Source organism: Onychomys torridus, chromosome 23 (genome assembly GCF_903995425.1).
Source record: "Onychomys torridus chromosome 23, mOncTor1.1, whole genome shotgun sequence".
Taxonomy (NCBI): domain Eukaryota; kingdom Metazoa; phylum Chordata; class Mammalia; order Rodentia; family Cricetidae; genus Onychomys; species Onychomys torridus.
Genome location: NC_050465.1, coordinates 58762502 through 58768420, shown reverse-complemented (window position 1 = coordinate 58768420; position 5919 = coordinate 58762502).

Genomic DNA, 5919 nt, shown 5'->3' with positions numbered 1-5919 from the left:
CAAAGTGAAACCCAAGGCCTGTCTATGGCAGCTTTGTGAATCACTGCTTTCCATTCTGGTCAGTGTCTGTGTGGAATACCTCTGTTTTTGCCCTCATTTAAGCTGGCTGCTTTCCAGGGTGTCTCTTTCCACCAGCTTGCTCCTGTGTTTCTGCATCGTGCCTTGCAGGGCAATCAATCTAAGTGTATAAAAATACAGGAAAAGAGCAAGACGGGGAGAAGGGAGGAAATCTGAGACTGAGGGGACGGTATCTATGCACTTGTTAAACGGCTCATATACACGATGGCTAGTTAGTTATTTGTTCCATTTGTGTAGGCTTTTTTTTTTTTTTTTTTTTGAGACAGGGTCTCTTATGGCCCAAACCAACCTTGAATTTGATATGTAGCTGGGGATGACCTTGGGCTCCAGATCCTCCTGCCCCCACCTCTTGAGTGCTGAGATTCAGGTATGTACCACTATGTCCAGTTTAAGTGGTGACAAGGACGAAACCCAGGTTTTCACGTGCCCTGTGTGAGCACTTCACAGACTGAGCTATATCCTCAGACCCTCACCTCAGTGTCCTCCTTTCCTTTCCTAATCATTTATTCAATGCCAGGACATTTATTTATTTTTGAGATTGGAGTCTTGCTATATAGCCCAGCTTGCCTTGAACTCCCAACTCTCTGCCTCGTTGTCCTGAGGGTCAGGATCATAGTCAAGTACCACTAGGCCGGGCCACACATAACAAAGGTACAGAGGCGAAGCAAGGTATTCAGATCCAGAGGCTCTTTTAGGGAAGCCCACATCCATGTTCCTATGTATCTTTCTTCCTGAAAACCTTTCTGTCTTGTACAGTGTTAAAAACATCTCTTAATAAATTCCAACATTGCTAAAAACAAAACAAAACAAAACAAAAAACAGCCAAGTGCAGCTGGAAGGCCACTCCTCAAGGAGGAAGCTCCTTCCAAAGACAAATAAATAACTAGCCCGCACAGAAATCAAGATGGAGGACAGGGAGCCAAATTAGGTGAGGAAGAAGGAACTGGAAAGGGTGTTATTACGAGTCCGTGTCTCCCCCCCCACACACACACACTTCACAAATAGAAACTCAGGTCCTGGAAGTTTCTAGACTACATGTTGACACACTGAAGACAACCCCCGCCCTTGCACATTGCCTGCTTATGGGATGGTGGTGAAATGTGGTTTTCTGAACCAGTGGGTGACAGTTAAGGCAGTTATGGGCACAGGACACATATGTGGAACTCCTATGAGGTTCTTTATCAGAGCTGTCTTTTAGTCGCAGGCACAGAGGGAACTAGCTTTGTGAGATGACGTGATTTTTAGTGTGTGTGTGTGGGGGGGGGGGGGTTCTGGCTGCCTCTCAGACTTCCTTCAAATACCTCTCAACTGTCTAATGGTCTGCCATTAGTGGTTATTTATGGCTAAATTTTAAGTTCCATTAAAATAAAATCCTTCTGAGCAATACTACAAAAAAGCCAGGATGTCGATTACTTTAGGATGAGTTGTGGGAGAAGGGCTTCGTAGCTGGGCAAGGTCTATTTTTAGTTCCGAGCACTACTAGCAGGGGTCTTCATTTTAAAATAATTCACTAAGTCTATATTTTCTTTTAGTAGTTCCCTGTTGCTTCTATTATATTTTACAATGAAAGAAAGTTAAACTTCTGCAATTCATTTCTTTTTTTGTGAGATGGGACTCTCCTTTTGTTGCTCAGGCTGGCCTTGAACTTGTGGCCTCAAGTAAGCCTCCCTTGCCTCTCATCTCACCCTTCTGAAAAGCTAGGAGTAAGCACCGGTGAATCACTAGGCCTGCTTGCAATTTCTGAAGCCTTAGTAGTTTTACTTGATTTATCCATATAGTGAATTGACTACTTACCTATCATTTATTTTACTGACAGGAGGGGGATTTGCTTGTTACCATTTTTTCTTTTTCTTTTCTTTTCTTTTTTATTGAGACAGGGTTTCTCTGTGTAGCCCTGGCTATTCTGGAACTCACTCTGTAGATCAGGCTGGTCTTGAACTCAGAGAGATCCACCTGCCTCTGCCTCCTGAGTGCTGGGATTAAAGGTGTGCGCCACCATCAGCCCGATATCTATCTATCTATCTATCTATCTATCTATCTATCTTTCTTTCTATCTTTTTCTTTCTTCCTTCCTTCCTTCCTTCCTTCCTTCCTTCCTTCCTCCCCCCCCCTCGTTTTCTTTTCTTTTTTAAAGATAGGACTGATTGTAGTACAGTCAAGGCTGTCCTTGAATTTAATATGTAGCTGGGGATGACTTTGAACTCCAGAACCTCCTGCTTCCACCCCCAAGTGCTTGGACAACTGGCACACACCTCTCTCCTCGTTTGAGAACAGGCTTTGGTAGCAGAAAGCACAGTCTAAAGGGAAGGTAGACATTAAAAGGGAAGCTGTTCCTGGGGAGTAGGAAGAGTATCGGCAAGGAAATATAAACCACTGATTTCAGAGCTGACACTTGACTTTAGCAGAGGTACCATCTCAGTGTCACACACTTGTCCTGCTCGCCCATCCCACTTGCCTGCCGTTATAATCTTCTCCTTTACAACCCCCTCTTCCTCACAATCCCTCTCCTTACCCCAGGTCTATATACATACCCTTTGCCACTTTCTCGTCCACTCAACGTTATCCAAGCTCCTGGGTGATGTAGGAAAGAGGACACTACCACATCTAGATTTTCTGAGAGACAGCAGGTTTCAAATACTCTGCTTCTGGGTTCTCATCAACCCACCACTACTCCTCAGCCTCTGTGTTCTGATTTGGGGGTTGAGTATGTGAGAGATTTCACAAGATTAGGTTATCTCCCAAGAATGCTTGGGAAGGGGCTTGGTGAGAGTTACTTGCTGCTGCCAGACTTCACCACTTGGGTTTGATATCCAAGACCCATATGGTGGTAGATGAGAATTGACTTCAGACACACACACACACACACACACACACACACACACACACACACACACACAATGGACAAATATAAAATAAATAAACAAAAAAGAGTTCTTGGGGGTTGGGGATTTAGCTCAGTGGTAGAGTGTTTGCCTAGCAAATGCAAGGCCCTGGGTTTGACCCTCAGCTCAAAAAAAAAAAAAAAAAAAGAATTCTTGGAGAGAACATAGGACTTCGAACAGAGGTAGCAGATGGGGCTCTGGCACAGGAACTGTCCATCTACTTTGGTAATTCCTATCTCGGCAAAGATGCTGGCCCTTCCCCCACACTTGTCTATTATTAACAGATCCAGAAACCTGATCAGGGCAGCTGTAGAGGGACTTTCTGGGAACCATGCCCAGGGAAGGCCTAAATTGAAATGAAGCAGCTGGCAGAGGGAGACCCAAACACCATACTCTCAGTCTTCCACCCATGTCTGCCTAGACTCCCCCTTGGCACTCGGGGCCAAGACTTCCATAGCTAAACACTTCTACTGTTCAGGGCATTCAGGTTGGGGAATTTGAGTTCCCTTCCCCAACCTGCTCAACTGAACTCACATTTCTAAAATAAAGCATCTTTTTGCACTCAAAAGATAACTCAAGATACTAGACTGCAGAGCTAGGGAGATGGTTCAGATCCTCAGAATTTACCAAAAAAGCCAGGTCCTGAGGAACAGACCTGCAATCCCAGTGCTGGGGAGGCAGAGACAGGGTGATCTCTGGGGCTTGCTGGTCAGCTAGTTTATCCAAATCAATGAGCTCTAGTATCAGCGAGAGATCTTATCCTAAAAAAGAAGGTGGGGTCTGGGAGAGGGCCCTAGGGTAAAGCACTTGCCTCAAAAGCCTGGTGACCTGAGTTTGAATGCCCAGAACTCACGTATAATTTGGTAAGGTGCTCAGTATTTCATTCTAGGTGAGATGGGATGTGGAGAGAGACTCCGAAGAAGCTCACGGGCCAGCTAGCCTGGTGTACACAGGAGCAAACACCAAAGGTGTCTTAAACAAGGTGGACAGTGAGAATGGACACCAGCGGTTCTCTCACGTTCACACCTGTGCTTATACTCACATACACGGATATGTGAGCGCGCACACACACACACACACACACACACACACACACACAGACGGACGGACGCATGCACGCACTCATTTATTTTAGAAATGTGAATTCAGTTGAGCAGGTTGGGGAAGGGAACTCAAATTCCCCAACCTGAATGCCCTGAACAGTAGAAGTGTTTAGCTATGGAAGTCTTGGCCCCCCGAGTGCCAAGGGGGAGTCTAGGCAGACATGGGTGGAAGACTGAGAGTATGGTGTTTGGGTCTCCCTCTGCCAGCTGCTTCATTTCAATTTAGGCCTTCCCTGGGTTGGGAAGTGGCATCGTCAGAAAAGTGTTTGCCCTGCAGGCATTCACGAGGACCGTCATCCAGATTCTCTTGTACCCAGGGAAAAGGCAGGCATGCTAGCCCACATTTGTAATCCTACAGCTGTGGAAGCACAGGCAGGAAGATTCTAGTAATACACTGTTCAACTAATCTAGCTGGAAAGATGAGCTACAGATTTAGTGAGAGTCTGTCTCAAAAGACAGGGTGCACCTTGCAAGATGGCACTTGCTGCCAAGACTGACAGTGAGTTTGGTACCTAGGAACCCACACAGTAGAAGGAGAGAACCAATGTCCACCATGGTCACATGTGCCTATGCATATTCTCACACAGACACACATGTATAATTTTCGAAAAATATGGTGGACAGTGCTTGAGGAAGACATCTAATATTGACCTTTGGCTCTAATAGACACAAGCAAATATGAACATGCATTCCTAATATACAAGTGGGTGTACTTGCACGTGATCATGCACACTCACCCCCCACTCCACACACACACTTTGGTTTGGGGGAGACTGAGATTCCATATGAGAAATCAGAGTCAAGACTACCTGTAAAAGCCAGTATACATAACTTCAGAAGACCAGAAACCTATAACTACCCCTCTATTCCAGCAAAATTATATCTCAGTACTACGATTTTATTAAGTGGAGAGTGGGAAGCTGACAAGAGGTATAAAAAAATTAAAAATCCCAGAGAACCAGATGATAGTTGGTAAAATACGCAGTAGATGGTATAATATTCCAAACTGTTCAAAACTTCAGAAAAGACTATTAAAATAAGATATGTGCATGTTATTTTTATGAGAGTCCTGTCTACAAAAAGGTTAAAGAAACCTGGAAGTAAAAAAGGCTAATTTCATTTTTAGTCAAGATTACCTTGGCTGTTTGGGTAAATTTTTAGAATCAGCTTATCAGTTTTCACAATAATAAACCTGGTGTGATTTTTCTTAGAACTGAGTTGAACCAGCAAGCAGGTCAACTGCTTGCATGTATATGTCTGTGTGAAGGTGTCAGATCCCCTGGAACTAGCCATTGTGGGTGCTGGGAATTGAACCCGGTTCCTCTGGAAGGGCCAGTGCTCTTAACCACTGAGCCATTTCTCCAGCTCCCATTCATCTCTCAAAGAATGTTCACTTTCCGTGTAAAGGCACTCTGCATCACCTGGTGTCCTTGTAGGTATAATTTATTTCTTTCCTATTTATTTTTTAAAATGTAAAGGTTTATTTTAAATTATATATAGTATTTTAATTATGTGGAGTATTTGAACCCCTGGAGCTTGAATTAAAGATGGTTGTGAGCTGCCGTATGAGTGTGGGAGTAGAACCCAAGTCCTCTGCAAGAGTAATGAGTACTCTTTGTCTTTCTTAAAAAAATATATTATTTTAGCTGGGCATAGTAGCTCATGCCTTTAATCCTAGCACTCCAGTAACAGAGGCAGGCAGATCTCTGAATTTGAGGCCAGCCTGGTCTACAAATGAAGTTCTAGGACATCCAGGGCTACACAGAGAAATCCTATCTCAGAAAACCTCTCTCTGTCTCTGTCTCTCTCTGATTTTCATTTTATGGGTATGAATTGCCTGCATGTATGTCTGTGTA